The sequence below is a fragment of the Salvelinus alpinus genome, chromosome 11 (genome assembly GCF_045679555.1).
Source record: "Salvelinus alpinus chromosome 11, SLU_Salpinus.1, whole genome shotgun sequence".
NCBI classification, from domain to species: domain Eukaryota; kingdom Metazoa; phylum Chordata; class Actinopteri; order Salmoniformes; family Salmonidae; genus Salvelinus; species Salvelinus alpinus.
In genome coordinates, this window is record NC_092096.1 from 15711182 (window position 1) to 15734724 (window position 23543).

The 23543-nt window shown below is 42.8% G+C and overlaps 1 protein-coding gene and 1 long non-coding RNA gene across 4 annotated transcripts in view; both read left to right on the plus strand.

Moving 5' to 3' along the window:
* The window catches only part of LOC139533617 (mucin-19-like), a 61812-nt gene continuing 38269 nt past the window's right edge, over window positions 1-23543 (plus strand). For all 3 annotated transcript variants that reach the window (XM_071331785.1, XM_071331784.1, XM_071331787.1), the window contains exons 1-2: window positions 1-136; window positions 914-954. The gene's annotated coding sequence lies outside the window, so the exon portion shown is untranslated. The remainder of the gene's footprint in view (window positions 137-913; window positions 955-23543) is intronic.
* LOC139533401 (uncharacterized) lies at window positions 13495-15114 on the plus strand. The gene is made up of 2 exons (XR_011666732.1): window positions 13495-14379; window positions 14434-15114. It is a non-coding gene; the product is annotated as an uncharacterized lncRNA (long non-coding RNA).

The window sequence follows — 23543 nt, forward strand, 5'->3', positions numbered from 1 at the left end:
CTTAAAAATATGATATTCAAATGATCATTATTGTGTTGGACTGACATGCTAGATCTAGTTATGAACGTCAGTTGTGCTTGGAACATTTCAACGGGCATCGTCTTCATCTTTCTCCTCTGGAAAGGACATGCGGCAGGTAAGGACCAAATTATCACTTGGAATGTAGTTTGGATCTCTACACATATTTTCAACGAAATGCCCAAAATATTCGTTAAATAATATTCTTCAAGTACGAAAAGCCTTTAGCTAGCTATATTGCCAGAGTACGTTATATATTTGAACGTTGATTAGCTAGCTATTTAACGGCCATGATGTCTGTATAGTTAGCTAGTGGTGGGCATGCTACTAACAAGTAAGTTAGCAGTGCGTTTACTCACCTCAGCGCTGTTTAAGTTTCGTCATTTTTGTGTACGTTTTATATGAACCGAAATAGCTATGTAACATATTAGCTACCTAGCTTACCAAAAAATGCATCGTCAGCAAACATTACAGTAGAACTGAACACATGTGCCCCTGCAAGGTAATGTTTGCCTGCTAGGCAAGCTACCCATGAAGAGACAGGTAGGAACAATACTATGTAGTAGAGTTAAAATGGTTATTCCATCAAACTTCAAATTATTAGAATAGTACACAACTAGAACAGAACAACCAGGTTGAGGGTCAGTGGCCAAAGCCCGCGAACAGGAATATTCCAAGTTCAGACAGAAGGGGGGAGTCAGATCGCTATGATCGCCAGGAACTTTACTTTTGGGGTCTATTTTTAATTGTTGCGCTACTGGTGCTGCCTGTTGATGTTAGGTAGGCAGCTACAGTAGCTGAATGATGTTAACATCTTCGGGTTTTGTTTCATTAAATGTATTTTATTTCATCTGGGTGCTTGTGTCACCTACTAACACCCTGGTACTACCCGTAGCTCCCGTTCTCCTCAGTCCGAGAAAACACTGAGAGAGAAAGGTATGTGTTGTAGATTACTCCTTTGTAGAAGTCCATAACGTGAAATAAATAAAGCATCCCAAGGTTAATGCTGTAGATATTGTTATAAGGGAGTGTGAGACTATTGAAACATGTAACTTTCAGAGTTTTATTGTTGTTATTAATATAGTTTACAGAGTGTTTAAAGTGCTGCTGTTGCTAGCTAGCATGCCTTTCTGGGATGCAGACGGTTAGCTGAGCGGCTGAGTGGTGCTGGCGTTGCATTATGGGAGATGTAGTTTGGTCCTCTACGGTCTGAATGGAATAGAGGCGATTTCACGTTGTAACTTGTTTATGTTGCAGTGTTTTTGTACATGAGTTGTTGTATTTTGGTACTGTCAACACTGAAAGCACCTAGCAATGTATTGGGGATGTGAGACATGTGTTTTACCTTTCTTCAGGCTCCTGTGTAGAACAACTTGTCAGATGGTGCGTTGGAGACTGATGTGTTCCTGTCCTGTCTTTTCACAATACTATTGCAGATCAACATAAAAGCCTAAAAGACAGCCGTGGTGTCGCTCTTCATTTCTTGGTTCTCCTGTGGTACATAAGAAACCCGCTACACGTAGCTAGCTACACCTAGCTATCTAACTACACCTAGCTATCTAACTACACCTGTCCTTGCAGAAACCTTCTTGTTGTTCACGTATTCACAACATGTTCAAGGCAGCACTGCAAACGTTGACCTTGTGCAGTAGTTATCTAGTCAATATCTAACAGCCAAACTAGCTAAATGAAATAATTGGTCTGGCTAGTAAGATAGATAACAAGCAGCTCTTCCAAGTCAGCTTGGATTTCTGTTTTTTTAGCTAGCTAGCTATCTAAAGCTGAAGTCATTTGAGTGTTATTTTCCTGACATTGTCATAGATTTTAATACAACTTCTCTTCTTTAGGTATAGGTGTTCAGACGTTCCTGAGTACTGGACAGACCATATTTTCCAGAATACATTCACAAGGTATGTCAATATATTCAAATGTCTGTGTGTTTTCATTGTAACTCACATAAGGGCTTGTAGGGCCCCATGATTTCCGCAATGCGGAAAGCTCAGACGGAATCCTATGGAATCCAGAAATGTAAACAGAATTCAGGTACCCCTCGGACAGGATATTTTTATTACAGTAACCCAACATTAATGTGAATAATAAGCATTAGATATATATATTTTTTATTTCACCTTTATTTATGGACTCTGCTTCTACACCTGCATTGCTTGCTGTTTGGGGTTTTAGGCTGGGTTTCTGTACAGCACTTTGAGATATCAGCTGATGTAAGAAGGGCTATATAAATACATTTGATTTGATATTTAACCAGGTAGGCTAGTTGAGAATAAGTTCTCATTTGCAACTGCGACCTGGCCAAGATAAAGCATAGCAGTTCGAGATATGAGTCTCCAGCTTCAGTGATTTTTGCAGTTCGTTCCAGTCATTGGCAGCAGAGAACTGGAAGGAAAGGCGGCCAAAGGATGAATTGGCTTTGGGGGTGACCAGTGAGATATACCTGCTGGAGCGCGTGCTACGGGTGGGTGCTGCTATGGTGACCAGTGAGCTGAGATAAGGTGGGGCTTGACCTAGCAGAGACTTGTAGATGACCTGGAGCCAGTGGGTTTGGCGACGAGAGTGAAGCGAGGGCCTTGTTGCGAAATAGGAAGCCGATTCTAGATTACATTTTGGATTGGAGATGCTTAATGTGAGTCTGGAAGGAGAGTTTACAGTCTAACCAGACACCTAGGTATTTGTAGTTATCCACATATTCTAAGTCAGAGGCGTCCAGAGTAGTGATGCTGGACAGGTATTTTTTTTTTTTTTTTTTAACAGTATTTTTATTGGAATTTCACAATTTTCACCCATATTAAGAGATACAACAACAGAGACAAAGCAACAACAAAAAACGCACTCACTCACTTACACATACCTGTACACATATTTATATATACTGTACATACACATACATACACACATACACACCCACACCATTTTCCTCTCCCCGCTTCTCTCACCCCATCCCCATCATTGCGTCTCTGAATACATACGTTTTAAACAAACTTACAATTTAGGTTCCACACATGGAGCGTACAGTGTAATTCTGAAATACATAGATCACCACCATTCTAAGAGAATCCTTGCAGCATAATAGCTGATACCTCAGGTTCTAGGTAATTTAGATAGGGTTCCCATACTTTGTAGAACTGATCTGTTTTAGAATGCAATGTACATGTCAGATATTCCGGAGGCACCCATTCAAATAGTATCTTATGCCAATCTTTAACTTCTCTGCGCTACGGATCCCGTTAGCGGGATTAAATTCGACAACATACCGTGAGCGCCACATAAATAGTCATATTAAACATTCCTGAAAATACAAGTGTCTCACATGGTTCAAAAGCCTAGAATCTTGCTAATCCAACTGCGTTGTCAAATTTAAAAAAGGATTTACTGCGAAAGAATACGATGCGATTATCTGAGGACAGAGCCCCATACCAAAATACTATTTCAATCAGCACAGGCTTAACAAAATCACAGATTGCAATAAAATAAATTGTTTACCTTTGACGATCTTCCTCTGTTTGCAATACCGAAGCTCATTGTTACACAATGAATTGTCTTTTGTTCGGTTAAATCCGTTTTTATAGCCTAACACTAAACATTTTGTGAACCGCTGGTGTCGTGAATTCCGTGTCATTCAATTTTCGACGAAACATTCGACGTAAATACACAAACTAAACGTGACTTTATCCAGTCATGTTTGGTTTCATTGCAATCAACTGGTTTATTGTAACACAACCAAACTTGATGGGTCATTTCGCGGGACGTATTGACCGAAAGAAACCGATTGGAAGACAACAAGTAATGACCTCATTGTGCACCAATTATATGACCGCTGTTTCGTTGATTGACTGTATTTTAACCCAATGGCCACTGATCTTCTTAATCTAGCTGGGTAGATAGCCAATGAGCTGAGGTAAACGGCAATATGTAATCTTTCTGTGTTGGAAGACCAACCCATGTAGTAAACTCCGGCCTAAAGACGGTCTTTCGCCATTGAAGATTCATACTGGAAGGAGCCAAGCTTGTTACGCACAGCACTATTTCGGTAACGCGCATCTTCAGCTGTTTATATATCGAACATCATGGCGAATAAGTCAGGGAAAGCTAAATCTAAGACTAGATATACGAATGTAGACAAAATTATAGAGGAAATTGATCGTGAAAGTGAAACAGATATGCTTTTGGAAGACGACTCAGTTAGCGACCATAGCTATGACTCCAAAATGGAAGCATATTTTTTGAATGGAGAGGACATTGTTTTGGACTGGTAAGTTCTTCTCATGCTAATGCCATTGTTTGAAATTAATAATATAAAATATTATTTGTGATTTTTTTTTTTTTTACATTTTATTTGCAATATATAAAAATGTAATAATGTGTAAAGTACACATTGTGTAACGCTCAATGAGTGAAATAGGTGTGGAGTCAGGCGCAGAGAGCAAAGGATACGGGGGGGAAAAACGCTTTAATGTCCAACCAAAAAAGGTACAAATGGTAACACCAACACATAGGTGTAAAATAACTCCACTTCAGTACACTCTGGTAAAATAATCCGGACAGCGAAAAAAAAACAATAAACACGAATAACTCACACAAAACAGTAGACAAAACCAAAGGAAAAAGGGATCGGTGGCAGCTAGTAGACCGGCGACGACGACCGCCGAGCGCCACCCGAACAGGAAGGGGAGCCACCTTCGGTAATATTCGTGACACATTGGCTATACATTGTGGGTGGGGGTATGTTTGTATGTATGTGAATGACCCATAGCCTATGTGTGTGTGTGTATATGTGTGTGTGTGTGTGTGTATATATATTATATATATATATAAAAATGGAATGGAGTCGAATGTAACAGCAAACCAACACAGCGGCCATGCTTCCTCCACTCAGTCTACATATTATGGATTAGAGGGAGCATGGTCGAGATGCGTGTGTCTGCCGCTCCACCCCACTCCCACATGAAATAGCCTATTTGAGGCAGGCCCACAACAATGGCCAAAGTGAAATGGAACAGCACTTTATGTTCCCTGTACTCTATATATCTGTTTATTATACCTGTTGATACAGGGCTCATATGTGAAACTATTCTAACTGAACATTTTCTTTCACAGTGACACTGACTCCAAATGGGAGCCCCCAGTGCCAAGGTGTCCATCCCCCTCTGAAGCTGGTTCATCCAGCTGGACCCCTGCTGTCTCTGTCTCCACACCTCCCGGGCCATCTAGAGGTGTGAAGGCACTGACAAAGAAGCGGAGGAGGGGAAGTGTGCCACCTGCTAACAAAGGGACAGAAGGGCGTTGGCACACTGTCCTAGAAGATGATGTGGAGCCACCCCAACCAACTTTTAGGCCGAAAAGGAAGCCAGGACCTCAGGTGAACATGACCGCAACTTACAGCCCCCTTCAGCTTTTTCAGCTGTTTTTCACACAATCCGTTGTAGATTCGCTCGTGTCTAACACGAATAAGTATGGGGAGAAGAAGCAAGCAGGCAAAAAGGTAGCATGGAACCCCATATCCATGTCAGACTTTTTCTGCTACCTTTCACTGGTCATCTACATGGGGCTGGTGAAGCTGAAAACCCTGAGGGACTACTGGAAAACGTCATCACTACCAACTGCCTTTCCCCATGACTGTTATGTCCTGCAAAAGGTTTCTGGTTCTCTCACAGGCGCTTCATATCAGTGACCCAAAGGTTGATGAAGCGAATGACAAGAAGAGAGGCACAGCAACGTTTGATAGACTGTGCAAAATCAAACCTCTCTACTCCAGCATTGTTGAGGCCTGCAAGACCTACTTTCAGCCAGCCCAGAACGTGTCAATAGATGAGAGGATGGTAGCCTCAAAGGCCAGAATTGGCCTCAAACAATACATGAGAAACAAACCAACCAAGTGGGGTTACAAGCTGTTTGTGTTGGCTGATTCTGTGTGTGCCTACACATGCAATTTTTTTGTCTATGAGCGGAAGAACAGTTTTGCTACAGGTAAGGGACTTAGCTATGACTCTGTAATGGAGTTATTGGATTTTCAACTGCTAGGGAAGGGCTACAAACTGTTTGTGGATAACTTCTACACAAGCCCTACCCTGTTTGCAGACCTTAGGTAGCGGGAAGTGTGGGCTTGTGGCACCATTCGTACCAACAGGGTGGGCTTTCCGAAGACGAAGGTGAACGACATGCCTGAGCGGGGGACCATGCGATGGATCCGTGAAGATGGCCTGCTGTTTGTAAAGTGGATGGATACCAGAGAGGTGGTGATGTGCACAACAATCCACAAGTCCTTCAGTGGGGATCATGTTGTCAGGCGTGTGAAGGACGGTGCCGAGGCATGGACCACCAAAAATGTCCCCATTCCAACTGCAGTAAAGGACTACAACAAGAGCATGGGAGGTGTGGACCTATCAGATGCGCTGATAGGCTATTACAATGTTCTCCATAAGACGATGAAATGGTACAAGATCTTCTTCTATCATTTCATCGACATTGCTGTGGTGAATGCATTCATCCTACACAAGGAAATGGCTAAGAGCTGAGGAAAGCCCTTCCTCTCACAGAAAGCCTTCAGAGAGCAGCTCATCAAGGAGCTTGCTGGCTACTGCACCACGTTCTGGCCACTCTACCTCTGTCCCTTCTGCTCCTGCCACAAGTGTTCATCTGCCCAGATGTATTTCTGCAGGCATGGATGTGCCTCAGGGCCAAAAGGGCACAGCATGGAGGCGTCGCTGTGTTTGCAAGATGAAGTCCCCCATCACCTGCACCACATGCTTGGTGACTCTGCTTTACAGCAGAAAGAGACTGCTATGGCACCTGGCATCAGCAGCACAATATTGTGTAGAGCTTTGGCAAAGTGGATGGGGTTATATCCTTCCTGTTTGGCCCTGTCCGGGGGTATCATCGGATGGGGCCACAGTGTCTCCTGACCCCTCCTGCCTCTGCCTCCATTATTCATGCTGCAGTAGTTTGTGTCGGGGGGCTAGGGTCAGTTTGTTATATGTGGAGTACTTCTCCTGTCTTATCTGGTGTCCTGTGTGAATTTAAGTATGCTCTCTCTAATTCTCTCCTTCTTTCTCTCTCTCGGAGGACCTGAGCCCTAGGACCATGCGTCAGGACTACCTGGCATGATGACTCCTTGCTGTCCCCAGTCCACCTGGCCTTGCTACTGTTCCAGTTTCAACTGTTCTGCCTGCGGCTATGGAACCCTAAACTGTTCATATTTACTCTTGAGGTGCTGTCCTGTTGCACCCTCTACAACCACTGTGATTATTAGTGTCTGACCCTGCTGGTCATCTATGAACGTTTGAAAATCTTGGCCATGTTCTGTTATAATCTCCACCCAGCACACCCCTCATAGCCTGGTTCCTCTCTAGGTTTCTTCCTAGGTTTTGGCCTTTCTAGGGAGTTTTTCCTAGCCACCGTGCTTCTACACCTGCATTGCTTGCTTTTTGGGGTTTTAGGCTGGGTTTCTGTACAGCACTTTGAGATATTAGCTGATGTACGAAGGGCTATATAAATACATTTGATTTGATAGAGGACTGAGGGTCTACCAAATATTGAAAGTGTGTAAATAGTTACCCATGTTATTTTGTAAATGTATATATTATTTTTCTTCAGATTTTTTTCTCAATTTTTTGGGGCGGTGTGTTAGAATACCATTTTGGTATTTTGTATATAGTTATTTGTTTCAAAATGTATACCTTCACCAATTTGGCCACTTGGGTACATTTGGGCTACTTGTGTGGGACACCTGGGTGACTTCATGATAAATGTCATGTAGCACACTCATTTTGGAAGTTATCATTCTGAAACTTTGCACAAGTACTGTTGCCCTCTTATGTTTTTCACTGAAATTGTCCCCATAATCATATCTGAATGTTTGTTTTATCTTGTTTATTTTAAAGATGATGATACAACAATAAAAAGAAATGTATGTTTTTTTCATTGTATTATCTAAACCAGATCTATTGTGTTATATTCTCCTACATTCAATTCACATTTACACAAACTTCAGAGTGTTTTCTTTCAAATGGTACCAAGAATATGCATATCCTTGCTTCTGGGCCTGAGCTACAGGCAGTTAGATTTGGGTAGGTCTTCAGGTGGAAATTGAAAGGGGGGGGGGTAGCTGTAAGAGGTTTTTAAGTAACAAAAAGTTATCACGGAATTCTGGAAGATAAAACATCATTTGGGGAGAAAATAACAATTTCATAGGGCCCTATTAGTGTTTAACTCCATGCGTTGTCTCCCAGGCAGGTGTTGACAATGTGTGTCTTCCTCATTTTAGAATGAGATAGCATATATGGGGGTAGCAGGTAGCCTAGAGCGTTGGGCCATTAACCAAAAGGTTGCTGGATCAAATCCCCGAGCTGACAAGGTAAAAATTAGTTGTTCTGCCAACAAGCAACAAAGCAGTTCACCAACTCTTCCCCCATTGGCTGTCATTGTAAATAAGAATTTGTTCTTAACTGACTTGCCTAGTTAAATAAAGTAATATGTTAAAGCTTATGTATACACAAAAAATGAATAGATTTTTTCTTAATTCCGTAGGGATCAGGCTGCATTCAAGTACAAATACGTGGCATCCACAACATTGTAAAAGCCAAAATGGCAAAGACCTTCTCATATTGAAGACAAGATGTCGTTCAGGCCCTTCCTGTGAAGGACTTCAAAGAATAATGGCCAGCCCTGTTTGAGCCCACTCAGGTACAGCTGAATGAAAATAATCAATGTTGGTAAAATAATTATATTAATTTAAATATTTTGTGTTGTCTTGACCTAATATTCTAATCTACAATTATATATGCATTAAAGATTAGTCTGAACATTCTCACTCTGCACATGCTTTGGGAGGGGTTTCCCAATAGCATTCTGGCTCTCAGATCATCTTTTGTCCTTATCTGATCAGAAGATGTTTCCTCCCCCTTCTCTCTCGCTCTCTCAGATTAAGGAAGAGTTCAGAAGAATTACAACTGTTGCTCTTGAGTCCACCTTTTATCCAGAAGCTGGACGAATATACACCAAAACTATTGGACTTGTTTAAGTCAAAAGGAGGTGCTGTAAAGGTGGGAATGTAGAACATCTTTGAAGTTCTGTACGGGGTATGCACAGTAACACCTTCACAATAGTATATAAATTATACTGTATGTATTTAGTTGCCAGGATTAAATGCAATTATTTGTATAACATCATGTTACAGTGCAACACCATCCAGGACAGAAGAGACCGTGTGATCCGTGGCCTGATCATATACCCTGGCGAGAGGGTTGAAGACCTGATTACAGAAGACAAGGTAAAGGTTTTGATTTTTGTATCCTTATTTATCTCTAAATTAGGTATCTTCATTTGTTTCCCTCTCCTCCTCAAGTTGCACAGTTAATGTAATGGCCTTGTCTGTTATTTCTTAATTCTTTCCCTCAGGATGCTGACGACCCCATGATCTGAGAGGACCTCGTTCAGCTTGTGATGAAGGTGTTCACTGTGAAGGATCTGCACCAGATCCATTCCAAATAAAATGTAATATTGTTTGTTCATATAATTTAAAAAGCAGGTCACTAGGTGTAGGCAAAACCATAAGCAAATGGGTAAACTGTGATATGACTAAAGAGTTAATCAGGGGAAACTGTGATGTGACTAAAGAGTTAATCAGTGTAAACTGTGACATGACTAAAGAGTTAATCAGGTGAACTGTGATATGACTAAAGAGTTAATCGGGGTAAACTGTGATATAACTAAAGAGTTAATCAGGGTAAACTGTGATATGACTAAAGAGTTAATCAGGGTAAACTGATATGACTAAAGAGTTAATCAGGGTAAACTGTGATATGACTAAAGAGTTAATCAGGGTGATTTTCCCACAAATAGACAGGTATTTTTCTTTCCATGGTAGCAAGATCTCATCTATTTTTGCTTATCTTTCTATAAAACTTTATTGGAGTGAGATCATTTCTTTCCGAGTATGTCCACATCTCCGTCAGACCATTTCATTGGTAAACAACACGGTAATGTAAAATGTGCATTTTTTTGTGATCCAATACGTAACTTAGTACACTTATCATAATTTGGTTTTAATCCAGAGAGGATAGCAAAGGTATCTAGATCCTCTATGAGGCCGTGGAGAGATTCTAGTTGTGGTTTTAAAAGAAAACATGAATCATCAGCGTACAATGACACCTTCGTTTTTAAGCCACGGATTTCTAATCCCTTAATATTATTGTTTGATCTAATTTTAACAGCTAACATTTCGATTGCAATAATAAATAGATATGCCGATAGTGAACAACCTTGTTTTATTCCTCTAGATAGTTTAAAACTTTCTGAGATGTAGCCATTATTTACTATTTTACACCTAGGGTTACTATACATAACTTTAACCCATTTAAAAGAGATTCCCCAAAATGTAAATATTCTAGGCATTTATATATAAACTCCAGTTGTACTTTATCAAAAGCCTTTTCAAAATCAGCTATGAAAACCGGGTCTGGTTTATTATATATATTATCTCCAATGTATCATCCATGTAAAAAACCTGTCTGATTAGGATGAATAATATCTGACAATACTTTTTTAATTCTATCCGCCAAGCATTTTGCTAGGATTTTTGCAACACAACACTGAAGTGTAAGAGGGCTCCAATTTTTTAAATGGACTGGATCTTTATATATACCACTTGGGTCCTGTTTCAGTAATAATGATATCAGACCTTGTTGCGTGTCTGATAATCTACCATTTATATAGGAGTGGTTATATAGGAGTGGTTAAAACATGCTAATAATGGTCCTCTCAGTATATTAAAAAAATAGTTTTGTTTACTTCCACTGGTATGTCATCCAGCCCTGGAGTTTTCCCAGCCTTAAAGGCTTTAATTGCATCAAGAAGTTCCTCCTCTGTAATTTGGCCTTCACATGAGTCTTTCTGTACAGATGTTAATTTGACATTATTATTAGGGAAAAAATCCATACAATTAGTTTCAGTTAGTGGAGATGGAGGAGACTGAAATGAAAACATATTCTTAAAGTACTTCCTCTTTCAAAATATCATTCGGTGAATCATGCGTGACTCCATCATTTGTAACAAGTTTCAAAACATTTTTTGGGGTAGCATTTCTATATTGAAGATTGAAAAAGAATTTGGTGCATTTTTCCCACCATATTCCATCCAGTTCGCTTTATTTTTATAATATATTACACTGGATCTTTCTTGAATAAGTTCCTCCATTTCTTTTTGTTTTTCCTCTAACTTATTATGTGCCTCTATGGTACAGCTTTTATTGCTATTTAACTGTACTGTTTGTCCTTCAATTTCCTTTGTTATATGGACTCTTTTGATCTAAATTGCTTTTGTTTTATAGATGAGTACTGAATTGCATGGCCTCTAAAGGCACATTTAAAAGTGTCCCATATAATAAGGGGATCTGCTGTACCTATGTTATGTCTGGAAAAAGTCAGTTATAAATTCTTCTGTACTAGTTTTAAACAGTTTATCATCTAGTAGGCTTTGGTTAAATTTCCAATATCCTCGCCCACGTGGAAATTCTGTAAGAGTAATATATATGCCAATTATATGATCCGACCGCATTCTGTCCCCTATCAACACTTACCTTTTGGTGCCAAAGAGAATGGCATAAGAAAGTAGTCAAGACAACTAGCTTGATTAAGCCTCCGCCATGTATATCTCACTAGGTCAGGGTATTTAAGTCTCCATATATCCACTAATTCCAATATATCCATGACATTCATGATTTCCTTAAATGCCTGAGGGTGATAGTTTGAAGTGTGATTTCCTTTCCTGTCCATAGAGGTATTTAAGACCATATTAAAATCTCCCACCATAATAGTTGCTTGTAGAATTGATAAATTCTTATATATATTTTTAAAGAAACTTGGATCATCATTATTTGGACCGTATAGGTTAATAAGCCATATCTGTATACCTTGATGATCTGTTTGGACAATTTGCACATTTGGATCAAAATGACTTTTAATTAAAACCGTCACCCTTTTTGGATTTCTTTGCCCGTGGGAGAAATATATTTCGCCCCCCCCCAGTCCTTTTTCCACAAAACGTCATCTAAAATTGTTGAATGAGTTTCCTGTAAACAATAAATATTATATTCCTTCTCTTTTAGCCAGGTAAATACTGATCGTCTTTTCTTATTATCTGCTAAGCCATTACAATTGTAACTGGCTATACTTATTTCACCACTTACCATAACGAGACACAACTTTCAATTCTATTTCTCAAAATATATGTTTGTAAACGTACCATTAAAAAGTAACATGATGATTGTCTATATAGCTGTACCATGATATTTGCATTGCTACTAAGTAAACCTCCAATTGGTCCCCACTATTCCACCTGCTAAAATCCCTCATCCTAAGATGGGTTGTCATCCCAATGCCCGGCAGACCACCCCTGATCCCCCGTATCCCATAGCCCTGAAAAGACTGGGATCCAATCTTGGAAAAGAGCACACAGTGCCATTTACAGAACAGAAGTAGATCAACCGCCAAATGCATTTCCATCGCCCTCATCTCAATTTGTATTATACACTGCTCAAAAAAATAAAGGGAACACTTAAACAACACAATGTAACTCCAAGTCAATCACACTTCTGTGAAATCAAACTGTCCACTTAGGAAGCAACACTGATTGACAATAAATTTCACATGCTGTTGTGCAAATGGAATAGGCAAAAGGTGGAAATTATAGGCAATTAGCAAGACACCCCCAATAAAGGAGTGGTTCTGCAGGTGGTGACCACAGACCACTTCACTTTTGAATGCTGGTGGTGCTTTCACTCTAGTGGTAGCATGAGACGGAGTCTACAACCCGCACAAGTGGCTCAGGTAGTGCAGCACATCAATGCGAGCTGTGGCAAGAAGGTTTGCTGTGTCTGTCAGCGTAGTGTCCAGAGCATGGAGGCGCTACCAGGAGACAGGCCAGTACATCAGGAGACGTGGAGGAGGGCAACAACCCAGCAGCAGGACCGCTACCTCCGCCTTTGTGCAAGGAGGAGCACTGCCAGAGCCCTGCAAAATGACCTCCAGCAGGCCACAAATGTGCATGTGTCAGCATATGGTCTCACAAGGGGTCTGAGGATCTCATCTCGGTACCTAGTGGTAGTCAGGCTACCTCTGGCGAGCACATGGAGGGCTGTGCGGCCCCACAAAGAAATGCCACCCCACACCATGACTGACCCACCGCCAAACCGGTCATGCTGGAGGATGTTCTCCACGGCGTCTCCAGACTCTGTCACGTCTGTCACATGTGCTCATGTGCTCAGTGTGAACCTGCTTTCATCTGTGAAGAGCACAGGGCGCCAGTGGCGAATTTGCCAATCTTGGTGTTCTCTGGCAAATGCCAAACGTCCTGCACGGTGTTGGGCTGTAAGCACAACCCCCACCTGTGGACGTCGGGCCCTCATACCACCCTCATGGAGTCTGTTTCTGACCGTTTGAGCAGACACATGCACTCCATGCTTGATGACTTTACAATCACAGAGAGCTGTTGACTGACTCCATGCTTGTTGACTTTAAAATCACAGAGAGCTGTTGACTGACTCCATGCTTGTTGACTTTACAATCACAGAGAGCTGTTGACTGACTCCATGCTTGTTGACTTTACAATCACAGAGAGCTGTTGACTTCAGATGCTCGATGACTTTCAAACACAACCACCAAAGTTGTGCTTCTTTGGACAATCGTTCTAAAACCATGAAAGGGCTTTTTGGTTTCTTCTTCAGTGTCTTATAAGAGAACATTGTAGTGTTTCTATGCAGAAGGAAACATGCTTTTTTTAACTGTGGAACTTTCCAGTATCTCCAATACTATTCCAAAGGACTTGACTTTGCAATAAGACCATGGAAGACTATCAGTCTGTGGATGATGTGTTTTATAAATGGTTTTGATAAAATAATACTCTGGATTCATGCATGTGGATGTCTGTTTACCTTAAGCCATGAAATGGAGGATGAACCTTGGATAAGGCAGAGGCATCTTTGAACAGTGATACAATTCAGATAGTGGAATCAGTGACCTCTGCTGGTTGGAATATGACATTGCAGGATGGTGATGAATCAAGTGGAGACTGGCTGGCTGCTGAAGGATGGATGAACACAATGGACTCAACTTCCACATTGTTCTGTTCATAACTCATCAGTCTTTGGTCTACGAACCACAAACACATCAAGTATCTACTATTAAATGTGGGCTGGGTTTTCACTGTTGGAAATGGATGGACTGTTTCAGGAATAACCTTCAAGTCACATATCATATATGCAATCTAAGACTTACTAAACCAGTTGATTTAGTTGGCTTTCTGCAAAACAAGAACCATTACTGACCACCTACTTCTGTGATGGACTACTAGGTGAAACAGTCATTCTGTTAGAAGGAACAACGTTACAATGTGATGGACTACTAGGTGAAACAGTCATTCTGTTAGAAGGAACAACGTTACAATGTGATGATATCAGGATCTCCAAGGTGTTTTTCATCTGAGTTTTACTGTTTGAGTCCAAAGACTTTTATGATGGTTTATAGTTTTTAGCTAAATTCATGCATTCAATTATTATATTTTTCATGACATAATGTCTTTTTATTTTAAAAACCTTGAATTAAATGAGTATAAAATGCATCATTAAATATAATACGATGGGATACTACTAGTATTGTTGCTGGACATTAAACAGTCCTGTAAGATGTCACTGTCTAGTGATATTGTAAGTGGTCTTTTTTAGCAGTCTGTCCCTTTCACTTTGACAGTGATGCTGTAATGATGTCATATCATCATGTGGTAACTGTCCTCATGATGCAGTATTGTTGATAAAAGATGCTGTTGCCCATGTGTATGTATGTACTGTGATTGACATGTCCTGAGTCCTGTGTGTCTTCTGTGTGTCTGGCTGGTGTTTGTTCCAAATGGTACCCTTTTCCCCTATGTGGTGCACTACTTTTGACCAGGGCCCATAGCAAATAGGGTACCATTTGGAACACAGTCTGAGAGTCTAGGAGGCAATATGATTCACACAGCACAGTTTGATTGACATGTAGGATAATCTGAATAAATAATAATACAATGAATAAACTTCCCCTTTATTTTAAAGTTGTTCTCAGTTTTGATGCTTGAATTTTATCCATGTTATTTATCCTGTGTCATCTTCTAATTAACATATTCATCAGTGTATGTACTCAAAACAACAAAAATTGTATTTTCTTCAAGGCTTTGTTTTTATTTCTGTAATGCTTCAGGGAAATGTAAAGACAAGCTCCTGGACAGTAACAGGATTATAGTCTTTCTGTCTGAGACACTGTCATCATAGAGATCTAGTAGTTTATTTAGATTAGGGTTGGGGTCAATTCCTTTACAATTCAGGGAGTAAACTGAAAGTACAATTCCAATTTTCCTCAATGCCTCTCTATGAGAAAATATCAGTTTACTTCCTGAATTGACAGTATTGACATTGAATTGACCCCAACACCGATCTCGAGATAAGTCAGTGACTGTAGACCTCTTGGGGGGGGGAGGCAGGGCACAGCGGTCCTCTTGGGAGAGTAGTGGTTAAGGGAGGGGAGGCAGGAGGTAGTGTTCTTCTTGGGGGAGAAGATGTGAGGGAGACAGAGGACAGTCCAGTCTGGTGTATCAGAGATGAGGGGAGACAGAGGACAGTCCAGTCTGATCACTGGAGGTTCTCTTGCTACAGAGATGGTCTATAGAAGCCTTTTAGTAGCTGACATTCCTAACCTCAACTGAGAGGGTCTCTGTCCCTCTGATGGCCCTGTTGGTGTCCACTCTGTCTCTATGTGTGTCCTGTTCTTCGCTGTCAGGGACAAAGGGGGGTTGTTGTGGAAATTGAGGGGGGTGGGGTTAGTAGTCTTTTGGCAGCATGACCCTGCGGCCCCCCATGAAATGACATAAGGTGATCTTCCTTCTGAAGGGAATGTTGTCCAGGGCCTCCACTGCCACCCTCTTGTTGCCCCTGACGCTGCTCTCCTCCTGGTCGTACATGGGGCACATGTAGGCGGTTCTCCTCAGGGCGTAGATGTCCACCTCGTCCTCGTCGTCCCACGGCTGGTAGGGCTGCTGGGAGGGAACGGCCGACTTGACCAGACGGGGCCTCATCATGGCCAGCTCTAGGTCACGGGGGATATGCCTCAGGCCCAGGCTAGACTTCTGGACTCTGACTCCTTTAAATTACATTACATCAGGTTACATTCATTTATTAGTCATTCATTTATGAATGGTTAAAAACAGGAAAATCACCTTCCTGGTCGTACATCAGCATAAACATACATTATACAATATTGACAATATATTCAATAGACAAAATGTGTCATTGCACAAAGAGAAGTGCTAACCTTTCTTTCTCTTCTTCTTGGTCCTTTCATCCCAGGCGTTGGCACTGACAAGGGACACGTTTCCCTGGCCCAGGGAGGGCAGCAGTTTGGGCCGGGGGGCCACCGGGGGTTTGGGGACCTTTGGAGGAGGAGCATCCCTTTGGGCTCTCCTGGCCAGCAGGGGTCCTGTCTGGACGAAGGCTTTAGGCCTGATGATGTCCCTGGGTGGGCTGCTGCTCCTTCTGGCAGCCTCCTCTGGCTGAGCAGCTTTCGGCATGGAGAGAGCAAACACATTGTTGCTGAAGCTGCATGAATCTGAAAGGGCCAGCTCCTCCAGGGTCACAGGACAGGTAGGACGGGACTCAGGCTGGACCAGGTCCACAGTTCTGGTAGTGATGCTCACATAACTGGTAGGTTGGGACTCAAGGATAACGGGACAAACAGGATTACTGGGCTTCACTTTTCTCCTAGTGGTGCGTTGAGGGTTGCTAGGCATCCCCTCAGGCCTGGAAGGCTGTAAGTCAGGCTGGACCAGGCCAACTGGTCTAACAGGCCGTCTAGTGGGGCGTCGAGGGTTGCTAGGCCTCCCCTCAGGTCTTGATGGCTGTACGTCAGGCTGGACCAGGCCAACGGGGCTAACAGGCCGTCTAGTGCTGCTTCGAGGGTTGCTTGGCCTCCCCTCAGGTCTTAATGGCTGTACGTCAGGCTGGACCAGGCCAACAGGGCTAACAGGCCGTCTAGTGGGGCGTCGAGGGTTGCTTGGCCTCTCCTCAGGTCTTGATGGCTGTACTTCAGGCTGGACCAGGCCAACTGGTCTAACAGGCCGTCTAGTGGGGCATCGAGGGTTGCTAGGCCTCCCATCAGGTCTAGTGATGCTGACAGGGATTCTAGGTGTCATCTCATGCTGGTGCAGGCTCTCTGGGCTGCTGGGCCGGGAGTCAGGTAGAAGCTTGTAGTTCTTCAGAACCTCAGTGAAGGAGAGATCCTTGTTGCGCCTGCGTCTATTGGTTTTGGCAGGCAGCTGGGAGTTGCTGCTGTTAAACCAACCGGGAGACTCACGGCATCCATCCTGGACAGGAACTAGGGACTGGAGGTCTCTCCTCTTTCTGTGGGCAGCTCTGGGCCTCTTGGGACAGATTTCATCAGGAGGGGGAGCCCGAGGTACAACATGCAGGGAGGGGAACGCTGAGGGCCTGAAAGAGGAGGCCATCACTGGGGCCTGGCTGACCCCTTCTCTCTCCAGCAGCACTCTGTTAGAAGGACAGAGTAGCGGAACACCGGTGGACCTTGGTCCTCCAGACCTATTCAGGTTGGGCCTCCTATTCATCATTCACTGGTCTGCAGTATTCTTATCAGAATGCTCGTTCTAGTCTTGAATACTTGGAATAGGAAGTGGCTTTCAGCACAATTAAATTCTATAAAAAGAGAGCCACAGAAACATCTTTGTTTAGTATTTGGGGAAATTCTAAAAATGTTTTACTGTCTCTTTCTAATTTCATCAAATTCAGTTCTGAGTTGAAATAATTATTTGTGACAAGATATATCCATTAAAATGTAACAACTTTGTTCAATTATTCATGCCTAATAGCCTAGCTATAACTGGTGCTCAATAAAACTGTCTATCCCCTCATTTATCCAATAAACAGGCAGACAGGCGTACTTACCGTTCACCTTGTACTTCAATCAGCTAATGATCCGTCATTTCACCAGTGGCAGCTTGGTGTTCGATCATTACGTCATCAGAGGCATTTTGTATTGTGACGCAACAATGCCAAGCATCTACCTTCCTGTCATGGCTGCCCCTGTAGTTTGATAGTCAACGAAGTGTCTTAATCAATCAGACAATCAAACCATCAATGAATGACTGAATTAATGAAGCAATTTCTAATAAATCAGCTTAAGTGTACTGACATAATTAATGGATGAGACTAACAATTACGAAAACGCATCAAATCAATGATGCGTAAAAGTAGATTAGCTCCCACATAGTAAAGTTCTTAAACGAACCACTTTAGTGGGTCAATAAACTAGCCAAGACGTTGGGCGAGGTATATTTGTCCCTATACTGTAGGGCAGGCTACTTATATATGAGGAACCTGCGACCAGAAAGACTGTTCTGACGTTTTATAAAAAATAATCCAACAGGCCATCTTCTTCTGTATACGCGTCTTACTCTTTCCTGTGTTCATCACCCTCGACTAGATATATCTATTCTGTGGCAACCACACGTTTTATATGTCATGTTTGTCTTGTAGCTGACAGTGGGGTGCAGACAGGAGCGTGGGGCATCCTCTTTCCTTAGTACTATTGCTTGTGTTTTTGAGTTTGTAATCCACACACGTTGACCTTCGGTCAGCTCTGGCCTCTCCGTAGCACGGTGACACCGATTTAAAGTCTCCAGTTTGCGTTTGTTTCAGCCGTTTGTCCCTCTCAGCGAAGGCCTTCCTGTTTGGCCATCGGGGTTTAAGCTGAGGCGACGAGACAGGCAATGGGGAACGCAGCTTCCTGGCAATCAGGAGCTCGGCAGGTGACGGCCCATGATGCAGTGGTGTAACTCTGTCAGCTAACAGAGCCCTGTATGAATCCTTGTTCTTTTTCTGCAGTCCCTTGACTGTTTTCACAGCTCTCTCTGCCTCAACATTACTCTGTGCATGGTAGGGGCTACTGGTCACGTGTGAAGTTATATTCTGCGTCAAAAGCAGAAAAGGAGCTTGCAGAGAACTGGGGAGCGTTATCTGTAACCAGGACCTCGGCGACCCCTTGCCTGGATAAAATGTACTTTAATCCATTGATAACACCAGCTGATGTGGTTATGGGTATCTTTGCTATTTCAATGTATCTTGAGTAGTAATCTACCACTAGCAGATAAGTGTCATTTTTCCAGTAGAACATATCTGCCCCTACCTTTTTCCATGGCCGTTTTGGCAGCTCCGTTGCCATCATTGGCTCCGGATGAGAAGGTTGATGTTTTGTACAGACCTCACACTGGGCCACCAGCTTGGCAATCTGAGTACTCAGACCAAGCCACCACACCGACTGTTGAGGCCTCAGTCTGCGTTTGGTTATCCCCATGTGTCCCTCATGCACTCTGTCTAGAATTTCTGGTTGTAGTCTCTGGGATAACTACTTTCATGAGAAGGTCTCCATTACAGTGGAAGTCACGTTGGTGCACCCAATAGGGCTTCAGCAGCTGAGGCAGTTCCTCCTGCCTGGGCCATCACTTTTTGCACTGCTGGCAGATGGGGTCTCGTTGTTGCTGTTCTGCAATCTGCTGCAGTTTGGTCTGAGATGCAGGTAAGCTGTCTCTTACTGCATTAATGGACACCTGTACCTCACCCTCTAGACATTGCTTCTCCTCTGATAATGGACGTTTTAATTTGGGCCCTGGAGAGTGCATCTGCTGTGATCAGTGCCTTCTCTGGCACATACACCATCTTGTAGGTGAACCTCAGTAATCTGAGGCGGAAGCGCAGAACTCTGGGAGGCAAGTCGTCCAGTGCTTTTGTCCCTAACAGAGCCAACAGTGGTTTGTGGTCAGTCTCTGCTGTAAACTGCAGGCCAATAAGGTATTGGCTGAGCCTTTCACATGCCCATGTGATAGCCAACGCCTCCTCCACTTGAGCATACCTTTGCTCTGTGTCTGATAAGCTTCGGGAGATATTGGACGCCACTCCATGTTGTCCTTTATCTGTGTGAGGACCGCCCCTAGACCAAAGGATGATGCATCTGCTGATACCTTTGTCTTAGCGTGGGGACGGTACTGGGCCAGCACTCTCTGTGAGGATAGGTCTCCTTAGATTTTGTCAAAAGCCACCTGTTGCACGTGACCCCATGACCAGTCATTCTCTTTGGCTAGTAAGTCTCTCAGGGGTTTGGTTGTATCTGGAAACTGTGGGAGGAACTTACCCACATACAGTGGGGCAAAAAAGTATTTAGTCAGCCACCAATTGTGCAAGTTCTCCCACTTAAAAAGATGAGAGAGGCCTGTAATTTTCATCATAGGTACACTTCAACTATGACAGACAAAATGAGGGAGAAAATCACATTGTAGGATTTTTAATGAATTTATTTGCAAATTATGGTGGAAAATAAGTATTTGGTCAATAACAAAAGTTTATCTCAATACTTTGTCATTGCCAACAAAGGGTATACAGTGAGGGAAAAAAGTATTTGATCCCCTGCTGATTTTGTACGTTTGCCCACTGACAAAGAAATGATCAGTCTATAATTTTAATGGTAGGTTTATTTGAACAGTGAGAGACAGAATAACAACAAAAATATCCAGAAAAATGTATGTCAAAAATGTTATAAATTGATTTGCATTTTAATGAGGGAAATAAGTATTTGACCCCTTCTCAATCAAAAAGATTTCTGGCTCCCAGGTGTCTTTCATACAGGTAACGAACGGAGATTAGGAGCACACTCTTAAAGGGAGTGCTCCTAATCTCAGTTTCTTACCTGTATAAAAGATACCTGTCCACAGAAGCAATCAATCAATCAGATTCCAAACTCTCCACCATGGCCAAGACCAAAGAGCTCTCCAAGGATGTCAGGGACAAGATTGTAGACCTACACAAGGCTGGAATGGGCTACAAGACCATCGCCAAGCAGCTTGGTGAGAAGGTGACAACAGTTTCTGTGATTATTCGCAAATGGAAGAAACACAAAAGAACTGTCAATCTCCCTCAGCCTGGGGCTCCATGCAAGATCTCACCTCGTGGAGTTGCAATGATCATGAGAACGGTGAGGAATCAGCCCAGAACTACACAGGAGGATCTTGTCAATGATCTCAAGGCAGCTGGGACCATAGTCATCAAGAAAACAATTGGTAACACACTATGCCGTGAAGGACTGAAATCCTGCAGCGCCCGCAAGGTCCCCCTGCTCAAGAAAGCACATATACATGCCCGTCTGAAGTTTGCCAATGAACATCTGAATGATTCAGAGGACAACTGGGTGAACGTGTTGTGGTCAGATGAGACCAACATGGAGTTCTTTGGCATCAACCCAACTTGCCGTGTTTGGAGGAGGAGGAATGCTGCCTATGACCCCAAGAAACCATCCCCACCGTCAAACATGGAGGTGGAAACATTATGCTTTGGGGGTGTTTTTCTGCTAAAGGGACAGGACAACTTCACCGCATCAAAGGGACGATGGACGGGGCCATGTACCGTCAAATCTTGGGTGAAAACCTCCTTCCCTCAGCCAGGGTATTGAAAATGGGTCGTGGATGGGTATTCCAGCATGACAATGACCCAAAACACACGGCCAAGGCAACAAAGGAGTGGCTCAAGAAGAAGCACATTAAGGTCCTGGAGTGGCCTAGCCAGTCTCCAGACCTTAATCCCATAGAAAATCTGTGGAGGGAGCTGAAGGTTCGAGTTGCCAAACGTCAGCCTCGAAACCTTAATGACTTGAAGAAGATCTGCAAAGAGGAGTGGGACAAAATCCCTCCTGAGATGTGTGCAAACCTGGTGGCCAACTACAAGAAACGTCTGACCTCTGTGATTGCCAACAAGGGTTTTGCCACCAAGTACTAAGTCATGTTTTGCAGAGGGGTCAAATACTTATTTCCCTCATTAAAATGCAAATCAATTCATAACATTTTTGACATGCGTTTTTCTGGATTTTTTTGTTGATATTCTGTCTCTCACTGTTCAAATAAACCTACCATTAAAATTATAGACTGATCATTTCTTTGTCAGTGGGCAAACGTACAAAATCAGCAGGGGATCAAATACTTTTTTCCCTCACTGTATAACAGAGGTCAAACGTTTTCTGTAAGTCTTCACAAGGTTTTCACACACTGTTGCTGGTATTTTGGCCCATTCCTCCATGCAGATCTCCTCTAGAGCAGTGATGTTTTGGGGCTGTTGCTGGGCAACACGGACTTTCAACTCCCTCCAAAGATTTTCTATGGGGTTGAGATCTGGAGACTGGCTAGGCCACTCCAGGACCTTGAAATGCTTCTTACTGAGCCACTCCTTCGTTGCCCGGGCAGTGTGTTTGGGATCATTGTCATGCTGAAAGACCCAGCCACGTTTCATCTTCAATGCCCATGCTGATGGAAGGAGGTTTTCACTCAATCTCACGATACATGGCCCCATTCATTCTTTCCTTTACACGGATCAGTCGTCCTGGTCCCTTTGCAGAAAAACAGCCCCAAAGCATGATGTTTCCACCCCCATGCTTCACAGTAGGTATGGTGTTCTTTGGATGCAACTCAGCATTCTTTGTCTTCCAAACACGACGAGTAGAGTTTTTACCAAAAAGTTATATTTTGGTTTCATCTGACCATATGACATTCTCCCAATCTTCTTCTCGATCATCCAAATGCTCTCTAGCAAACTTCAGACGGGCCAGGACATGTACTGGCTTAAGCAGGGGGACACGTCTGGCACTGCAGGATTTGAGTCCCTGGCGGCGTAGTGTGTTACTGATGGTAGGCTTTGTTACTTTGGTCCCAGCTCTCTGCAGGTCATTCACTAGGTCCCCCCGTGTGGTTCTTGGATTTTTGCTCACCGTTCTTGTGATCATTTTGACCCCACGGGGTGAGATCTTGCGTGGAGCCCCAGATCGAGGGAGATTATCAGTGGTCTTGTATGTCTTCCATTTCCTAATAATTGCTCCCACAGTTGATTTCTTCAAACCAAGCTGCTTACCTATTGCAGATTCAGTCTTCCCAGCCTGGTGCAGGTCTACAATTTTGTTTCTGGTGTCCTTTGACAGCTCTTTGGTCTTGGCCATAGTGGAGTTTGGAGTGTGACTGTTTGAGGTTGTGGACAGGTGTCTTTTATACTGATAACAAGTTCAAACAGGTGCCATTAATACAGGTAACAAGTGGAGGAGAGAGGAGCCTCTTAAAGAGGAAGTTACAGGTCTGTGAGAGCCAGAAATCTTGCTTGTTTGTAGGTGACCAAATACTTATTTTCCACCATAATTTGCAAATAAATTCATTAAAAATCCTACAATGTGATTTTCTGGATTTTTTGTCTTCTCATTTTGTCTGTCATAGTTGAAGTGTACCTATGATGAAAATTACAGGCCTCTCATCTTTTTAAGTGGGAGAACTTGCACAATTGGTGGCTGACTAAATACTTTTTTGCCCCACTGTATGTAGCCATGCCTAAGAAGGTCCTGTCTTCAGCCACATTCTGGGGTCTGGGCATATCTGGGATGGCACTGATCTTCTCCGGG